This window comes from Hyla sarda, chromosome 9 (assembly GCF_029499605.1).
Source record: "Hyla sarda isolate aHylSar1 chromosome 9, aHylSar1.hap1, whole genome shotgun sequence".
Lineage (NCBI taxonomy): Eukaryota > Metazoa > Chordata > Amphibia > Anura > Hylidae > Hyla > Hyla sarda.
The window spans coordinates 65,008,722-65,029,429 of NC_079197.1; the positions used below are offsets into that span (position 1 = coordinate 65,008,722).

At 44.0% G+C, this 20,708-nt stretch overlaps 1 protein-coding gene across 19 annotated transcripts in view; it reads right to left on the reverse strand.

Moving 5' to 3' along the window:
* DRP2 (dystrophin related protein 2) overlaps positions 1-20,708 on the reverse strand; it is a 1,527,660-nt gene that overhangs the window by 712,851 nt on the left and 794,101 nt on the right. The gene's annotated exons all lie outside the window — the stretch shown is intronic.

Genomic DNA, 20,708 nt, shown 5'->3' on the forward strand with positions numbered 1-20,708 from the left:
CATGGCACACATGTTGAATCTGGTTGTCAAGAAGTTCATCAAGTCTTCATTTGCAAGACGTCCTGACAATGGCAAGGAAACTGTGCATGCACTTCAGACACTCGTACACCGCCAAGCACACTTTGCTTGAGCTGCAGCGTCAGAATGGTATCCCACAACATAGTCTCATTTGTGACGTTGCCACACGTTGGAATTACACCCTCCATATGTTGGACAGACTATACGAACAAAGAAAAGCCATCACGGATTTTTTGATGATACAAGCAGATAGGAGTACTCCCCTGTGTAACTTCAATGTGAACGAGTGGCAGCTCATACGTGACACCTGCCGTTTGCTGAGGCCCTTTGAGGAAGCCACATTTTTTGTTAGTCGCTCGAATTACGCCATGAACGACGTAATTCCACTCCTACATTTACTTCAAAAAATTATTGAAAACATGGCTGGTCACGGCAATGGAGATGTTGCGCCTACATCAGAGGGCTACATGATTAACTGGAGGAGGATGATGAGGGGCAGAGCGGAGCACAGTTTACGGTGGAAGAGATGGCCGGTGTTTCTGGTCATTGGACAGGGGAGGAGGAGCAGGAGCAGCCAGAGGAGCTGGAGGGTTATTACGAGGGAGGCGAGACAGAGGACCCAGACACACCGTGGCAGTATACAGTGGAGATGGAGGCAGGAAGTCCCAGGGAGTCACTGTCACAAATGGCACGATGCATGCTGAGTTGCTTGCGTACTGACCCCCGAATTGTCAAAATTCGTCAGTGCGATGACTTCTGGATCTTTTTTAAACCCACTGAGAGGGAGGACAAACTGACCTACTTCAGGGAGCTTCTACGTAGTCGGTTGGCCGATGCTTATCGGCCACATGGGCCATCCACTCGCAGGTCTGACTCGGGCGGCCCTCTGCGCTCACCTTCCACTGCCACGGCTGCTGGGGAGGGGAGGGGTGGCAGGAGCAGCAGCCTGAGTTTACAGTCGCTGATGAGTAGTTTCCTTCAGCCGCATAGTGAAGCTACTCATCAGCAGCAGGTGGACATGGAGCAGGACCTGAACCAGCAGGTGGTGGCTTACCTCGACATGACCCTGCAACCGTTGAAGATCCACTGGACTTCTGGGCAGCCAAACTCGATTTATGGCCGCAACTAGCAGAGTTTGCCCTGGAAAAGCTGTCCTGCCCGGCCAGTAGTGTGCCATCAGAGTGGGTGTTTAGTATCGCCGGGGCCATAGTCACCCCAAGGCGAACTCGTCTGTCCACTAAAAATGTGGAGAGACTGACGTTTGTCAAGATGAATCAGGGATGGATCAGCTAGGATTCCCAGCCACCAATGACAGATGGGTCTGAGTAGATTGACCATGCTCCTACAACAAAATTTTCTCTATTGTGGTTGGTTATGAAACCCTCTGGGGCAGACCTGGGCATTGTACAGCCCGCTTGCCACATACGGCCCTTTGATTGGCTCTGACCGGCCCGCGCTGATTGGGGGACATCTATGCTGCCTAATCTGGGGGACAAGTATGCTTCTAATCTGGGTGACATCTATGCTGCCTACTCTGGGGGACAAGTATGCTACTAATCTGGGGGACATCTATGCTGCCTAATCTGGGTGACATCTATGCTGCCTACTCTGGGGGACAAGTATGCTCCTAATCTGGGTGACATCTATGCTGCCTAATCTGGGGGACAACTATGCTCCTAATATGGGTAAAACTGATGCTTCTGGCCTTGGGCCTATACTTTTTTTAAATTTAGCAGTAGCTAAATACATGCTTAATGCAAATGTCAACATTGATCTTTAAATGTAAGGGGTTATGAAACCCTCTTGGGTACTGCGAATGACTGCTCCAGACTCATTCTGTGTCTTTCCCTGGTGCCTCAGGCCTTGGGCCTATAATTTTTAGAATTTTAGCAGTAGCTAAATACATGCTTAACCTCTTAAGGACGCAGGGCGTATGGATACGCCCTGCATCCCGAGTCCTTAAGGACGCAGGGCGTATCCATACGCCCGTGGGAATTCCGGCCCCCACCGCTAGCCGGTTGGGGACCGGAGCCAGATGCCTGCTGAAATCGTTCAGCAGGCATCCCGGCATATCGGCCAGGGGGGTCATTATGCCCCCCCATGTCGGCGATCGCCGCAGATCGCTGGACAATTCAGTCCAGCGATCTGCGGCGATTCCGGGTCAATCGGGTCTCCAGTGACCCGGTGACCCGGAATTACTGGCTGTTCGGGGCCGTCTCTCACGGCCCCGAACAGCCAGAGCCTGCAGGGGTGAGGTGGCACTGATGCCACCTCATGATCGCCCTGATTCGTCGGCCGGATTACCGGCCGACCAATCAGGGCGCCTGCTGCGGGCGTCACTCCCGCACCCGCTCCGCCCCTCTTCCGGAGGGCGTGAGCGGGTGCGGGAAGACGACCCCGGGTGCCCCAGGAGCGATGGCGGCAGCGAGGGACAGTCCAGCGATGAAGCAACAGCAGGAGGTGAGTGACAGCCTCCTGCTGTTGCTTAGCAACAGCTCCCAGCATGCAAAAAGGGCATGCTGGGAGCTGTAGTTATGCAACAGCAGGAGGCAGACCACCACAACTCCCAGCATTCCCTTATGGGCATGCTGGGACTTATGGTTTTGCAACAGCTGGAGGCACATTATTTCTATGGAAAAGTGTACCTTCAGCTGTTGTATAACTACAACTCCCAGCTTGCACAAACAGCTAAAGTGCATGCTGGGAGTTGTAGTGGTGCATCTGCTGGTTGCATAACTACAACTCCCAGCATGCCCTTTGGCTGTCGGTGACTGCTGAGAGTTGTAGTTTTGCAACAGCTGAAGGCACACTGGTTGTGAAACTTAGAGGTTTTTTTTTTACCTAACTCAGTGTTTCACGACCGGTGTGCCTCCAGCAGTTGCAAACTACAACTCCCAGCAGTCACCTTACACCATGCACCGTACATGCTGGGAGTTGTAGTTTTGCAACAGCTGGAGGCACACTGGTTTTGAAACACTGAGTAAGGTCACAAACTCCGTGATACATAACCAGTGTGCCTACAGCTGTTGCAAAACTAAAACTCTCAGCATGTACAGTCTGTCAGCGCATGCTGGGAGTTTTAGTTTTGCAACAGCTGGATGTCCCCCCCAATGTGAATGTACAGGGTACACTCACATGGGTGGAGGCTTGCAGTAGGTATCAAATTTTCTGCAACAGCTCAAACTGCCAGCGAGAAACTACTGTGAACCCCCGCCCGTGTGACTGTACCCTAAAAATACTACACTACACTAACACAAAAAATAAAATAAAAAGTAAAAAACACTACATATACACATACCCCTACACAGCCCCCCTCCCCTCCCCAATAAAAATGAAAAACATCTGGTATGCCATGGTTTCCAAAACGGAGCCTCCAGCTGTTTCAAAACAACAACTCCCAGTATTGTCGGACAGCCGTTGACTGTCCAGGCATGCTGGGAGTTTTGCAACAGCTGGAGGCACCCTGTTTGGGAATCACTGGCGTAGAATACCCCTATGTCCACCCCTATGCAATCCCTAATTTAGGCCTCAAATGCGCATGGCGCTCTCACTTTGGAGCCCTGTCGTATTTCAAGGCAACAGTTAAGAGTCACATATGGGGTATCACCGTACTCGGGAGAAATTGGGCTTCAAATTTTGGGGGGTATTTTCTGCTTTTACCCTTTTTAAAAATGTAAAGTTTTTGGGAAAAGAAGCATTTTAGGTAAAAATTTTTTTTACATATGCAATAGTCGTGAAACGCCTGTGGGGTATTAAGGTTCACTTAACCCCTTGTTACGTTCCCCGAGGGGTCTAGTTTCCAAAATGGTATGCCATGTGGGTATTTTTTGCGGTCCTGGCACCATAGGGGCTTCCTAAATGCGGCATGCCTCCAGAGCAAAATTTGCTTTCAAAAAGCCAAATGTGACTCCTTCTCTTCTGAGACCTGTAGTGCACCAACAGAGCACTTTTCACCCCCATATGGGGTGTTTTCTGAATCGGGAGAAATTGGGCTTCAAATTTTGGGGGGTATTTTCTGCTTTAACCCTTTGTATAAATGTAAATTTTTTGGGAAACCAAGCATTTTAGGTAATTTTTTTTTTTTTTTTTTACATATGCAAAAGTCGTGAAACACCTGTAGGGTATTAAGGTTCACTTTACCCCTTGTTACGTTCCCCGAGGGGTCTAGTTTCCAAAATGGTATGCCATGTGTTTTTTTTTTGCTGTCCTGGCACCATAGGGGCTTCCTAAATGCGGCATGCCCCCAGAGCAAAATTTCCTTCAAAAAAGCCAAATGTGACTCCTTCTCTTCTGAGACCTGTAGTGCGCCAGCAGAGCACTTTTCACCCCCATATGGGGTGTTTTCTGAATCGGGAGAAATTGGGCTTCAAATTTTGCGGTGTATTTTCTGCTATTACCCTTTTTAAAAATGTAAAACTTTAGGGAAACCAAGCATTTTAGGTAAAAAAAAATTTATTTTTTACATATGCAAAAGTCGTGAAACACCTGTGGGGTATTAAGGTTCATTTTACCCCTTGTTACGTTCCCCGAGGGGTCTAGTTTCCAAAATGGTATGCCATGTGGGGTTTTTTGCAGTTCTGGCACCATAGGGGCTTCCTAAAAGTGACATGCCCCCCAAAAACCATTTGACGCTCCTTCCCTTCTGAGCCCTCTACTGCGCCCGCTGAACAATAAACATGGACATATGAGGTATGTCCTTACTCGAGAGAAATTGGGTTTCAAATACAAGTAAAAATTTTCTCCTTTTTACCCCTTGCAAAAATTCAAAAATTGGGTCTACAAGAACAAGCGAGTGTAAAAAATGATGAAGATTGTGTATTTTCTCCTTCACTTTGCTGCTATTCCTGTGAAACTCGTAAAGGGTTAAAACGCTTACAGAATGTCATTTTGAATACTTTCGGGGGTGCAGTTTTTATAATGGGGTCATTTATGGGGTATTTCTAATATGAAGACCCTTCAAATCCACTTCAAACCTGAACTGGTCCCTGAAAAAAAGCGAGTTTCAAAATTTTGTGAAAAATTGGAAAATTGCTGCGGAACTTTGAAGCCCTCTGATGTCTTCCAAAAGTAAAAACTTATCAATTTTATGATGCAAATATAAAGTAGACATATTGTATATGTGAATAAAAAAAAAAAATATTTTGAATATCCATTTTCCTTACAAGCAGAGAGCTTCAAAGTTAGAAAAATGCAAAATTTTCAAATTTTTCATCAAATTTTGGGATTTTTCACCAAGAAAGGATGCAAGTTACCAAAAAATTTTACCACTACGTTAAAGTAGAATATGTCACGAAAAAACAATCTCGGAATCAGAATGATAAGTAAAAGCATTCCAGAGTTATTAATGTTTAAAGTGACAGTGGTCAGATTTGCAAAAAATGGCCGAGTCCTTAAGGTGAAAAAGGGCTCAGTCCTTAAGGGGTTAATGCAAATGTAAACATTGATCTTTAAATGTAAGGGGTTATGAAAACCTCTTGGGTACTGCAAATGCATGCTCCAGACTCATTCTGTGTCTTTCAGGAACTACTTGCCTCCCTGGTGCCTCTGGCCTTGGGCCTACATTTTTGGATGTTTAGCAGTAGCTAAATACATGCTTAATGCAAATTTCAACAATGATATTTAAATTCTCGACGCCCTGCAAGGGCCTTCTCCTACCCCGCCTGGGCCGATCCGAGGACCTCACTAACCAACTCACTAACTAATCCAATCGCTTATAGCGACGGGCAGTGTGTACAAAGGGCAGGGACTTAATAAATGCCAGCTTATGACCCTCACTTACTGGTAATTCCTCATTTTAAGGTTAAATAATTGCAATCACAGATCACTATCACGAACTGGTTTCAGCGTGCAACACGCACCTGTACTTGAAAGATAGAGACACGCTAATCCATTCAGCGGAGCGCTAGTGCGGCCCAGGACATCTGAGGCCATAACACACCTGTCAGGATTCGGCAGGCTGGAGGTGGATACTCTGTGTCAGAGAGGGATTGGCGTGGACCGTACCGGTGGACCGGTTCTAAGTTGCTACTGGTATTCACCAGAGCCCACCGCAAAGCAGGATGGTCTTGCAGCGGCGGTAGCAACCAGGTCGTAACCACCGGTAACGGCTCAACCTCTCTGACTGCTGAGATAGGCGCGGTACAAGGGATTAGGCAAGAGCAAGGTCGGACGTAGCAGAAGATCAGGGCAGGCAGTAAGGATCATAGTCAGGGGCGACGGCAAGAGGTCTGGAACACTGGCTTGGGACATACAAGGAACGCTTTCACTGGCACAATGGCAACAAGATCCGGCAAGGAAGGGAAGGGGAAGTGAGGTTATATAGGGAAGTGCACAGGTGAATACACTAATTAGAACCAGGCGCCAATCAGTGGCACACTGGCCCTTTAAATCGCAGAGAGCGGGCGCGCGCGCGCCCTAGGGAGCAGGGCCGCGCGCGCCGGGACAGCACAGACGGGGAACGAGTCTGGTAAGCGGACAGGGATGCGAACCGCGAGCGGGCGTGTCCCGCATCACGGATCGCATCCCGGCTAGGGACATTATCGCAGCGCTCCCGGTCAGCGGGTCCGACCGGGGCGCTGCGAACAGGAAAACGCCGTGAGCGCTCCGGGGAGGAGCGGGGACCCGGAGCGCTCGGTGTTACAACACCTGTTATTGCTCGATTTCGCAATTGATCGGGCAAGGTAAGGGGTCATTAAAGCCTCTTGGGTACTGCTGAGGCCTACTCCTGACTGCTCCTGGTGCAATGTATGGGGTAATTAAACACTCTTGGATAGTGTTATTGTTAAATTTACTGGTAATTTTATCAGTAATAAAATTGAATTTTGCAGAATGCTAACCGTTACACAACGGAACGCTTGTTGCGTGTGATTTTTTTATGAAAAAAAAATAGATGGAGAGGGATTAACTCTGCTTAATCATTTTTGGTGACTGAATTTCAAACATTGTTTGGTTTATTATTTTTGAGAAGAATGTCTTTTGGTGGTCCACCACCCTGCATTATAGAGTCTTCTGAACTGCTGTATATGGGCTTGTTTTTTTAAAAAAAAAGGTATTTTGTCAGACAATTTCAATAAAATTTTGCGTTTTTTTGGGGTGGATTGTGAAGCCTGGGTGACGGGTGTGTAGTGTGTACTCGTGCATCAGTGAACTCCAGTCTGTGTCCGTTAGGCAATATATGGGTTACTGATGCAGCAGAGGTGGGGCCTTGGTCTTGGAATTTCAATTATTAAAAAAAACTGAACATATTGCATTGTTTATTATATTAGAGAAGAATGTCTTTGGGTGGTCCACTGTCCTGCATTATAGAGTCTTCTGAACTGCTGTATATGCGCTTGTTTTAACAAAAAGGTATTTTGTCAGACAATTAAAAAAATATTGTGTTTTTTTGGGGTGGATTGTGAAGCCCGGGTGACGGGTGTGTAGTGTGTACTCGTGCATCAGTCAACTCCAGTCTGTGTCCGTTAGGCAATATATGGGTTACTGATGCAGCAGAGGTGGGGCCTTGGTCTTGGAATTTCAATTATTTAAAAAAATGTAACATATTGTGTGGTTTATTATATTAGAGAAGAATGTCTTTGGGTGGTCCACCGTCCTGCATTATAGAGTCTTCTGAACTGCTGTATATGCGCTTGTTTTAACAAAAAGGTATTTTGTCAGACAATTAAAAAAAAAATTGTGTTTTTTTTGGGGTGGATTGTGAAGCCCGGGTGACGGGTGTGTAGTGTGTACTCATGCATCAGTCAACTCCAGTCTGTGTCCGTTAGGCAATATATGGGTTACTGATGCAGCAGAGGTGGGGCCTTGGTCTTGGAATTTCAATTATTTAAAAAAATGTAACATATTGTGTGGTTTATTATATTAGAGAAGAATGTCTTTGGGTGGTCCACCGTCCTGCATTATAGAGTCTTCTGAACTGCTGTATATGCGCTTGTTTTAACAAAAAGGTATTTTGTCAGACAATTAAAAAAAAAATTGTGTTTTTTTGGGGTGGATTGTGAAGCCCGGGTGACGGGTGTGTAGTGTGTACTCGTGCATCAGTCAACTCCAGTCTGTGTCCGTTAGGCAATATATAGGTTACTGATGCAGCAGAGGTGGGGCCTTGGTCTTGGAATTTCAATTATTTAAAAAAATGTAACATATTGTGTGGTTTATTATTAGAGATGAGCGAACTTACACTAAATTCGATTCGTCACGAACTTCTCGGCTCGGCAGTTGATGGCTTATCCTGCATAAATTAGTTCAGCTTTCAGGTGCTCCCGTGGGCTGGAAAAGGTGGATACAGTCCTAGGAGACTCTTTCAGAGGACTGTATCCACCTTTTCCAGCTCACCGGAGCACCTGAAAGCTGAACTTTGAATTTCGATTATTTAAAAAATTGAACATATTGTGTGGTTTATTATATTAGAGAAGAATGTCTTTGGGTGGTCCACCATCCTGCATTATAGAGTCTTCTGAACTGCTGTATATGCGCTTGTTTAACAAAAAAACAAAAACAAAAAAAAAAGGTATTTTGTCAGACAATTTCAATAAAATTTAGCGTTTTTTTGGGGTGGATTGTGAAGCCCGGGTGTGTACTCGTGCATCAGCCAACTCCAGGCTGTATCTTTCAGGCAATCTATGGGTTACTGATGCAGCTGAGGTGGGGCCTGGGTCTAGGAATTATTTTTGAGAAGGAAGTCTTTGGGTGGTCCACCGTCTTGCCTTATAGAGCCTTCTGAAATGTTGGATATGCGCTTGTGCTTACACAAAGTTGTAAATTAAAAAAAAAATGTATACAATTTTGTTGATTTTGGGGCGGATTGTGAAGCCCTGTGTGTACTGGTGCATCAGCCAACTCCAGGCGGTGTCTTTCAGGCAATAAATGGGTTCCTGATGCGGCAGAGGTGGGGCCTGGGTCTGGGAATTAAAAATTTTTGGATTGCAGGTGCTACAAAAAAAGATGGACACACCCTAATCCGTTCAGTGGAGCGCGCCTGCGGCAACGCACATCTGAGGGCATAACACACCTGTTATTGCTCGAACTCAGGAGAAGGGGGGTTCCTCATCGGGAGAAGAGAGTTGCAGGTTACCCTTGAGTCAGCAAGGCGGTAGCACGGTTGGCAGTCAGCGTGGTGTGGCAGTAGTGGAAATTCTGGAGCCAAACGTGCCCGGGGGAGACCACCTGCTTCGCGGCAGCTTACCTTTTCGGGAGTTAGCGGGTTACCAGCACCGGTCGATGAAAGATAGAGACACGCTAATCCATTCAGTGGAGCGCGCCTGCGGCCCCGGAAATCAGAGGGCATAACACACCTGGTATTGCTCGATCTCGCAATTGATCGTGCAAAGGTAGGGGGTTATTAAAGCCTCTTGGGTACTGCTGAGGCCTACTCTTGACTGCTCCTGGTGCAATGTATGGGGTAATTAAACACTCTTGGGTAGTGTTTTTTTTTTAAATTTACTGATAATTTTATCAGTAATAAAATAGAATTTTCCAGAATGCTAATCGTTACACAACGGAACGCTTGTTGCGTGTGATTTTTTAACCTCTTAAGGACCAGGCCATTTAACACCTTAAGTACCAGAGCGTTTTTTGCAAATCTGACCACTGTCACGTTAAACATTAATAACTCTGGAATGCTTTTAGTTATCATTCTGATTCCGAGATTGTTTTTTCGTGACATATTCTACTTTAACTTAGTGGTAAAATTTTATGGTAACTTGCATCCTTTCTTGGTGAAAAATCCCCAAATTTGATGAAAAAAATGAAAATTTAGCATTTTTTCGAACTTTGAAGCTCTCTGCTTGTAAGGAAAATGAATATTCAAAATAAAAAAATTTTTGGCTCACATATACAATATGTCTACTTTATGTTTGCATCATAAAATGTATGAGTTTTTACTTTTGGAAGACACCAGAGGGCTTCAAAGTTCAGCAGCAATTTTGAAATTTTTCACAAAATTTTCAAACTCACTATTTTTCAGGGACCAGTTCAGTTTTGAAGTGGATTTGAAGGGTCTTCATATTAGAAATACCCCATAAAAGACCCCATTATAAAAACTACACCCCTCCCAAAGTATTCAAAATGACATTCAGTAAGTGTTTTAACCCTTTAGGTGTTTCACAGGAATAGCAGCAAAGTGAAGGAGAAAATTCAAAATCTTCATTTTTTTATTCTCGCATGTTCTTGTAGACCCAATTTTTGAATTTTTGCAAGGGGTAAAAGGAGAAAATTTTTACGTGAATTTGAAACCCAATTTCTCTCAAGTAAGCACATACCTCATATGTCTATGTTAATTTGTTCAGCGGGCGCAGTAGAGGGCTCAGAAGGGAAGGAGTGACAAATGGTTTTTGGGAGGCATGTCACCTTTAGGAAGCCCCTATGGTGCCAGGACAGCAAAAAAAAAAAAAAAAACATGGCATACCATTTTGGAAACTAGACCCCTCGGGGAACGTAACAAGGGGTAAAGTGAACCTTAATACCCCACAGGTGATTCACAACTTTTGCATATGTAAAAAAAAAAAAAATTACCTAAAATGCTTGGTTTCCCCAAAATTTTACATTTTTAAAAAGTGTAATAGCAGAAAATACCCCCAAAATTTGAAGCCCAATTTCTATCGATTCAGAAAACACCAAATATGGGGGTGAAAATTGGTCTGCTGGTGCACTACAGGTCTCAGAAGAGAAGGAGTCACATTTGGCTTTTTGAAAGCAAATTTTGCTCTGGGGGCATGCCGCATTTAGGAAGCCCCTATGGTGCAAGAACAGCAAAAAAAAAACAAAAAAAAAAGCGCATGGCATACCATTTTGGAAACTAGACCCCTCGGGGAACGTAACAAGGGGTAATGTGAACCTTTATACCCCACAGGTGTTTCCCGACTTTTGCATATGTAAAAATATATTTTTTTTTTTTACCTAAAATGCTTGTTTTCCCAAAAATATTACATTTATAAAAAGGGAAATAGCAGAAAATACCCCCCAAAATTTGAAGCCCATTTTCTTCTGATTCAGAAAACACCCCATATGGTGGTGAAAATTGCTCTGCTGGTGCACTACAGGTCTCAGAAGAGAAGGAGTCACATTTGGCTTTTTGAAAGCAAATTTTGTTCTGGGGGCATGCCGCATTTAGGAAGCCCCTATGGTGCCAGAACAGCAAAAAAAAACACATGGCATAACATTTTGGAAATTAGACCCCTCAGGGAACATAACAAGGGGTAATGTGAACCTTTATACCCCACAGGTGTTTCAAGACTTTTGCATATGTAAAAATAATTTTTTTTAACCTAAAATGCTTGGTTTCCCAAAAATTTTACATTTTTAAAAAGGGTAATAGCAGAAAATACCCCCCAAAATTTGAAGCCCAATTTCTCCTGATTCAGAAAATACCCCATATAGGGGTGAAAAGTGCTCTGCTGGCGCACTACAGGTCTCAGAAGAGAAGGAGTCACATTTGGCTTTTTGAAAGCAAATTTTGCTCTGGGGGCATGCCGCATTTAGGAAAAAAAAAAAAAACACATGGCATACCATTTTGGAAACTAGACCCCTCAGGGAACATAACAAGGAGTAATGTGAAACTTTATACCCCACAGGTGTTTCAAGACTTTTGCATATGAAAAAATAAAAAAAATTTAAACCTAAAATGCTTGTTTTCCCAAAAATTTTACATTTTTAAAAAAGGGTAATAGCAGAAAATACCCCCCAAAATTTGTAAATGCCCCATATGTGACCCTAAACTGTTGCTTTGAAATACGACAGGGCTCCAAAGTGAGAGCGCCATGCGCATTTGAGGCCTAAATTAGGGACTTGCATAGGGGTGGACATAGGGATATTCTATGCCAGTGATTCCTAAACAGGGTGCCTCCAGCTGTTGTAAAACTCCCAGCATGCCTAGACAGTCAGTGGCTATCTGGCAATACTGGGAGTAGTTGTTTTGCAACAGCTGGAGGCTTCGTTTTGGAAACCGTGGCTTACCAGACGTTTTTCATTTTTATTGGGGAGGGGAGTGTTTTTTTACTTTTTATTTAATTTTGTGTTAGTGTAGTGTAGTGTTTATAGGGTACAGTTGCACGGGCGGGGGTTCACAAAAGTTTCTCACTGGCAGTTTGAGCTGCGGCAGAAAATTTGCCGCAGCTCAAACTTGCAGCCGGATACTTACTGTAAACCTCCGCCCATGTGAGTGTACATTCACATTGGGGGGGGGGGGGGGAGAAACATCCAGCTGTTGCAAAACTACAACTCCCAGCATGTACGGTCTATCAGTGCATGCTGGGAGTTGTAGTTTTGCAACAGCTGGAGGCACACTGGTTGTGAAACACCGAGTTTGGTAACAAACTGTGCCTTCAGCTGTTGCAAAAGCTACAACCCCCAGCATGTACGGACAGCGGAAAGGCATGCTGGGTCTTGTAGTTATGCAACAGCTGGAGGCATACTACTTTGGCTGGGGATGCTGGGGATTGTAGTTATGCAACAGCTGGAGAAACACTGGTTTGCTACTTAACTCAGTGTGCCTTCAGCTGTTGCAAAACTACAACTCTCAGCAGTCACCGACAGCCAACGGGCATGCTGGAGTTATGCAACCAGCAGATGCACCAATACAACTCCCAGCATGCACTTTAGCTGATTGTGCAAGCTGGGAGTTGTAGTTATACAACAGCTGAAGGTACACTTTTCCATAGAAAAAATGTGCCTCCAGCTGTTGCAAAACTATAAGTCCCAGCATGCCCATAAGGGAATGCTGGGAGTTGTAGTGGTCTGCCTCCTGCTGTTGCATAACTACAGCTGCCAGCATGCCCTAAGCAACAGCAGGAGGCTGTCACTCACCTCCTGTTGCTGCTCCGGGACACAGGTCAGTCTCTCGCCACCGCCGCCACTGCTCCTGGGGCCCCGATCCCAACATTGACGCCGGGGATTGGGGTCCCCAGCTCCCGGAGTCTTCTTCCCGCACCCGCTCACGTCCTCCGAAGATGGGCGGAGCGGGTTGCGGGAGTGACACCCGCAGCAGGTGCCCTGATTGGTCGGCCGGTAAATCGGCTGACGAATCAGGGCGATCGTGAGGTGGCACCAGTGCCACCTCACCCCTGCTGGCTATGGCTGTTCGGGGCCGTCTCTGACGGCCCCGATCAGCCAGTAATTTCGGGTCACCGGGTCACTGGAGACCCGATTGACCCGGAATCGCCACAGATCGCTGGGCTGAATTGCCGACATGGGGGGGGCATAATGACCCCCCTGGGCGATATGCCGCGATGCCTGCTGAATGATTTCAGCAGGCATCGGGCACCGGCTCCCCTCCGGCTAGCGGCGGGGGGCCGGGAATGGACAGGACGTACTCCTTCGTCCTCGGTCCTTAAGGCCTCGGAAACGGGGGCGTAGGAGTACGTCCATTGTCCTTAAGGGGTTAATGAACATTTAAAAAAAATTATTAAATACGGACAGGGATTAACTCTGCTTCATCATTTTGGGCGAAATAAGTCCTTTGGTGATCTGATCTTTTGGAGACAGATGCGCTTACACACATATTGAATTAGTTTTTGTAAAAAAATTTCAAATATTGTGTGGTTTATTATTTTTGAGAAGAATGTCTTTGGGTGGTCCACCGTCCTGCATTATAGAGTCTTGTGAACTGTTGGATATGCGCTTGTTCTTACACAAAGGTATTTATTTAAAACATTTCCAAAATGTTGTTGTTTTTTGGAGGGGATTGTGAAGCCCGGGTGTGTACTGGTGCATCAGCCAACTCCAGGCCGTGTCCTTCAGGCAATATATGGGTTCCTGATGCCGCAGAGGTGGGGCGTGGGTCTGGAAATTTCTAATTTTTGGATAGCGGGTGCTACCTATGAGAACTCTTTGTCAAAAATTTCATATATTGTGTTGTTTTTTTTGGGGGGGGGGATTGTGAAACCCTGGTGTGTACTCTTGCATCTGCCAACTCCAGGCTGTGTCATGCAGGCAATATATGGGTTCCTGATGCCGCAGAGGTGGGGCCTGGGTCTGTAAATTTCAAATTTTTGGATAGCGGGTGCTACCTATGAGAACTCTTTGTCAAAAATGTCATATATTGTGTTGTTTTTTTGGGGGGGGATTGTGAAGCCCTGGTGTGTACTCTTGCATCAGCCAACTCCAGGCTGTGTCATGCAGGCAATATATGGGTTACTGATGCCGCAGGGGTGGGGCCTGGTTCTTGAAATTTCAAATTTTTGGATAGCGGGTGCTACCAATGAGAAATCTTTGACAAAAATTTCTCATTGTGTTGATGGAGGGGGGATTGTGAAGCCCTGGTGTGTACTGGTGCATCAGCCAACTCCAGGCTGTGTTCTTAAGGCAATATATGGGTTACTGATGCCGCAGAGGTGGGGCCTGGGTCTGTTAATTTCACATTTTTGAATAGCGGGTGCTACCAATGAGAAATCTTTGTCAAAAATTTCATATATTGTGTTGTTTTTTTGGGGGGGATTGTGAAGCCCTGGTGTGTAGTGTACTAGTGCATCAGCCAACTCCACGCTGTGCCATTCAGCCACTAAATGGTCTCCTCTTGCTGCAAACATGTCCACGCTATGTCATTCAGTCACTATATGGTCTCCTGACACTGATGCCCCCACCAGGCTCTGTCATTGTGCTGCTGTGCGGCAGTAATTCTAAGAGCGATGCCGGTAATCTGCATGCTATTCTGAATAACAGTATTATTTCACTACTCCAGCATACTCCATATGCGTTTTAGGACACAGCAAATTGTTCTATACCCCTATAGAAGCTGTATGTAGGCTGGAAATAGCCTTTTTTAATATCGATTCGCCGCGAACAAATTCGGATCGAAACTAACTTTTCGGGAAAATTCGGCGAATCGTCCGAATCAAATTTTTGAAAAGTTCGCTCATCTCTCTCTCTCTCTATATATATACACAGTAAAATTTCCTTTAGTGAAAACCTTGCAATAGGGGACACCTCCCAATAGTGGACAGTTTTTTATTCCCCGAAAGAGTCCCATAAGACTTAATGTCTCTCTTGGCACTCTCCCAATAGTGGACACTCCCAATAGGGGACAAAACCCTACCAATAGGGGACAAAACCCTACCAATAGGGGACAAAACGTATCCAATAGGGGACAAAACGTACCCAATAGCGGACAAAACACTCACAACCAAAAAATTGCCTTAAAAAAACACAAATCTGAGGGGTCAGCTATAGCATTTAAACAGTACAAAGAGCTGAATAAAATCTGTAAAAATTTTATGAAACAGCAAAAATTCTAAATGAGAGCCCGGTGGCGAAAGAAAGCAAAGCAAATCCTAAATATGTTTTTAGATATGCAAAAAAAAAAAAAAAAAAGACACAGCATGTAAGACCCCTTAAAGGGGTATTCCAGGAAGAAACTTTTTTCTATATATCAAATGGCTCCAGAAAGTTAAACAGATTTGTAAATGACTTCTATTAACAAATCTTCATCCTTTCAGTACTTATGAGCTTCTGAAGTTAAGGTTGTTCTTTTCTGTCTAAAACCTCTCTGATTACACCTGTCTCGGGAAACGCCCAGTTTAGAAGAGGTTTGTTATGGGGATTTGCTTCTAAACTGGGCGTTTCCCGAGACACGTGTCATCAGAGAGGATTTAGACAGAAAGAACAACCTTAACTTCAGAAGCTCATAAGTACTGAAAGGATTAAGATGTTTTAATAGAAGTAATTTACAAATCTGTTTAACTTTCTGGAGCCAGTTGATATATAAAAAAAAGTTTCTTCCTGGAATACCCCTTTATTAATGATAATGGGGAGGTTGTCACTGGCGATCAAGAGAAGGTGGAGCTACTGAATGGGTTCTTTAGTTCTGTAGATACCAAGGAAGAGGGAGGAGCTGACATAGGCCGGGCCAGTGCTGGTAACACATTAAGTAATGTACTGAACTGGCTTACTGTAGATATAGTACAAGGTAAATTAAGTAAAGTAAATGTAAGAAAATCTCCAGGACCGAATAGATTACACCCAAGAGTTCTTAGAGAACTAAGTTCAGTACGGTATTTCTGTACCCTTGATCATGATATTTATTTAGAGATTCTCTGGTGTCTTGTATTGTGCCGAGGGACTGGCGCAAGGCAAATGTGGTACCAATCTTCAAAAATGGCTCTAGGTCTTCCCCAGGTAATTATAGACCGGTAATCTTAACATGTATTGCGGAAAAATTGCTTGAAGGAATCATAAGGCACTATATACAAGAATACTTAGGGCATAATAGTATTATACATGATAGCCAGCATGGATAGAAGTTGAATTCAAGTATACTAAGGATAGAAGTTGTCAAACTAATCTATACTGCTACACTAATACTGCTTTTATGAAGATGTGAGTAGAAGCCTTGACAGACAAATGGCTGTGGATATAGAGGGGTATTTATGAAAGTTTGCTTAGGTATGCTATTTTTTAGTTTTTTTTTTTTTTTTACTTCCATTCTGCTTACGTGGGACAAATTCATGAGGTTGAAAAAAGACCAGAGTCCATCAAGTTCAACCTATATCCCTAATGAGTCCCTACTGAGTCGATCCAGAGGAAGGCAAAAAAATAAAAAATCATACTAGAGGTAAAAATTCCTTCCCGACTCCAAATATGGCAGTCAGAATAAATCCCTGGATCAACGTTCTGTCCCTTTAGATCTAGTATACATAACCAGCGTCCCAAGAATGCATCCAGACCCGTTTTGAACTCTTTTACAGAGTTCACCATGACCACCTCCTTAGGCAGAGAATTCAACAGTCTCACTGCTCTTACAGTAAAGAACCCCTGTGCTGTGTAGAAACCCATTTTGGCTTCAAATGTCTTTCTTTCCTGGGTGTTCTTGAAGTTTCCTTTCAGGATCTTGATTTTGAGGTCCTGTAGGGAGTGACCTGTTTGAGTGAAATGGTGTCCAACTGGGGTGCAATAGTCCCTTTCTCTATGGTTGTTTGATGGATGATCTGTGGAGGTTCATCCTTTTATTGAGTGGCTAGCTGGTCTCACCAATGTAACATCCCAGGTGCATTGTATCATGTAGACATTTGAAGCCAAAATGATAGTTCTTTATGACTCCAAGAACAGAGGACTTAATGTGGATTTAAGCTTCTTATCCCATTATCAAAATGTCCTAACCTTTACTAAACTGCCTTCCCTCTCCCTGTTCTAACACCATTACACCCCTGCTCCCCCTCCCCCTGTCTAAGTCTTATCTTCAGTCTATGGCTCTGTAGTAAAATTGTCCTTTCTCCTCTGTCCAGCGTGTTCTCACCTCTGCTCTCCAGCCCCCCCCCCCCCCCCCCCTCCTCATCCTTATCTGTAGTCTATTGTCCTATAGCTATACAATTTATGGCCCAACTTAATGTCCATTCTCCAAATATGTTGTTTTAACCCCTGCATATTTTGTGAGATAGAACCTGTGTTTTCTCCTTGTGAGCTCAGAAATGCTTATGACTTGATAAAGGGAGGAATCCCGAAAGCTTGTCTCTACATAATCTTGTTAGTCCAATAAAAAAGGCATTACAAGATACCGATGATTTTGCTTTTTGCATCACTGGACTAATATGGCTACTCCTAACTAATATATATATATATATATATATATATATATATATATATATGTATAATTTTTTTTATTATTATTATTATGGTGTTTCATTTTGTGAATTTTATTAATATTATTTCTATTAATGACATTTTTGACATTACAATATTTTCAAACAATAAATGGATAAATGCAGCAGCAATGTTTTTGTTCACACGGCCAATCTGACAGATGAATAAATGAATGAATGAAGAAGTTTAACTAGCAGGGAAAGACCTAAATTGAATAATGAGACCGCAGCCAAGTAAGGTCAAACTGCTTGACCTAAAATCCATTGATCTTGTATTACCTATTTGACCTTTATTGGCTTTGGTCTCATTATTCAGCTAGTGTAGATTTCAAAACCTTCTTCCATATTAATACGACCCCAGAAGGGGCACAGAGCTGAGTGACTCCTTGCCTGTCCCTGCTTGCAATCACTGTACCTAACTCCTGTGATTGCGAGCGAGGATAATTGGAATTTAGGAAATACAACACCCATCATCCCCTAAATAAAACATGTTTCACATATTTTACAATGTAATCCTACATCCATGCCATACATATTCCCTTCTGTAGTTCAAAGCAATTACCGTATTTATCGGCATATAACACACACTTTTTAGGCTAAAATGTTTAGCCTAAAGTCTACCTGCGTGTTATACGCCGATAAGCCGCTGCAGTTCAATGATTTAAAGTGGGCGCTTTAAATCAATGAACTGCAGCGGCTTTGCAGGTGCAGAGACCGCCAGCGCTGCTGGCTTCTCTGCCCCTGCCTGTCCTGGGGTCTAGAGCCCTGCTGCCGGCCCTTCTCTCCCCCTGGCTATCGGAGCCGGCCCCATTGCCGGCACCGATAGCCAGGGGGAGAGAAGCGGCGCCGGCAATAGGGCAGCGGCGCCGACAGACAGGGGGAAAGAAGGGGCAGCGGCACCTAATTACCTGTTGCCAGGGTCGTGTCTGCGCTGCTTCAGGCCTCCGGTGTGCGTCCCATGCATCGTTGCTATGCACTGCACGGCGCGGTGCAATGACGAGTGACGTTATTGCGCCGCACCGTTCAGGGCATAGCAACGACGTAGGGGACGCACACCGAAAGCCTGAAGCAGCGCGGACCCGACCCCGGCAACAGGTAATTATGCACCGGGGGATGGGGGAGGCAACGGGGCAGAGGCGCCGGCAATGGGTGCCGCTGCCCCTTCTCTCCCCCTGGCTGTCGGCGCCACTGCCCCATTGCCGGCGCCGCTTCTCTCCCCCTGGCTATCGGCGCCGGCAATGGGGCGCCGGAACCGATAGTCAGGGGGAGAGAACGGGCAGCGGCGCCGATAGCCAGCGGGAGAGAAGCGGCGGCAGCAGGGCTCTAGACCCCAGGAAAGGCAGGGGGAGAGAAGCGGGCAGCGACGGCCTCTCTCCCCCTGCCTTTCCTGGGGGTGTATCGGGGTATACGCATGCACACACACGCACCCTCATTTTACCAAGAATATTTGGGTAAAAAACTTTTTTTACCCAAATATCCTTGGTAAAATGAGGGTGCGTGTTATAGGCCGGTGCGTGGTATACCCCGATAAATACGGTATTCAGTCCTTTACATCCTAGTGTAATTGAAGTTGACGTTGATATTCCAAGAAGGTTTACAGTCATATCGTTCCTTCATAATTACACATTACATTATTGTCCCGGTCATCACTGTTCTCTGCCGCCGCAAATGACAATGTGAAATATCTATAATTATTGATGAGAAACCTCTGAAAATGTATGGATTTTCGTTAAATTAGGGAAACTGTTAGGAAAATTGCCTACTGTATTGTACATAACACTGATGTCTCGGTTTGCAGCATTCCTCTGACCCGCCAAATCCCCCCCCCCCCAGTTATTCAGGCCAGCACATCTAAATTACCAAAAATAAAATTTATGGGGCTAAAAAGTAAAGTGAAACCAATAATTGATGATTGATGAAATTAGAACAATAAATATGAAATGCACCACCATTTTAATATTGGCCGTTGCATTTTCTGTTCCCTACCCGCTCACAAAAATTGGTCCCTGCTTTGAAATACCAAAAAAATTGTTAAAAATAAAATGTTATTAATTTCCTACAAATTCAGGCATTCCTACTGCTTCTTTCCTATTTTTGTTTAGCTAGAAAAAGAAAAAACGCCCATAGGGAAACATTGCCAAAGGGACAAAAAATTCTATTTCCATCCAAAGATTAAAACGCCAGAAAAAAAACACCAAAACACAGGGAAAATCAGTAGCAGTTTTAAAGGCATTTTTTAGCCTAAAAAACTGCAGAACAAAACCTCAGTGGAATCCTGGCCTAATGGATACATCAAAAAATAGTGCACAGTGGGATAGATTTATCAAAACCTGTTGCAGTTGCCCATACTAACCAATCAGATTGCTTCTTTCATTTTTAAAAAGGACTCTGAAAAATGAAAGAAGCGATTTAATTGGTTGCTTTGGGCAACTGCACCTCTTTTTCTCTACACAGGTTTTGATAAATTTCCCCTACTGTTGTTATTTAATGGATCCTATAATAGTCTTTCAATTTAAACAGAAGTGGTTGTTTATTTGAGAGCTGCAATTTTCCTAAAAAGTCATTTGTGAAATATGTTGTTACACAATAAAATAGGAAAACAATAAAACACAATAAAATATGAAAACAATAAAATATGAAAACATACAAAGTAGTCAGTTCTTTCTATATTCTGAGACAGGCAGAAATAAATAGTTAAACCTCAATGAGTATAACTTGGTTTATGGATAAATCTTGGCTCACCTGGATCTATATAAATTTCTTGTCGAAGGTATAGTTTAAAACAAGTTAATGAAACAATTAACTAGATTAGTTAATTATAATAATTACATATTATAAAATGATTAAGGGACAGATACTACTGTAATTTACAATATGGGGACATTTTATCATTCCCTGCACCGGTGCAGAGTTGAAGTTTGCACAACATTTTTTTTAACAAAGCAGGACAAAAAAACTTGTGCAATTTTGTCACTCTACATTTGTGCAGGGAATGATATATTTCCCCTATATATGTTATAAAATGTTATTTGTAAATTTTCAAATCGATCATACACAAAATGGATTGAATGTTTCATCAAGTTATTTGTGCATGTGTTCAGCATCATGTACATCAAGAAAATTTTTGAA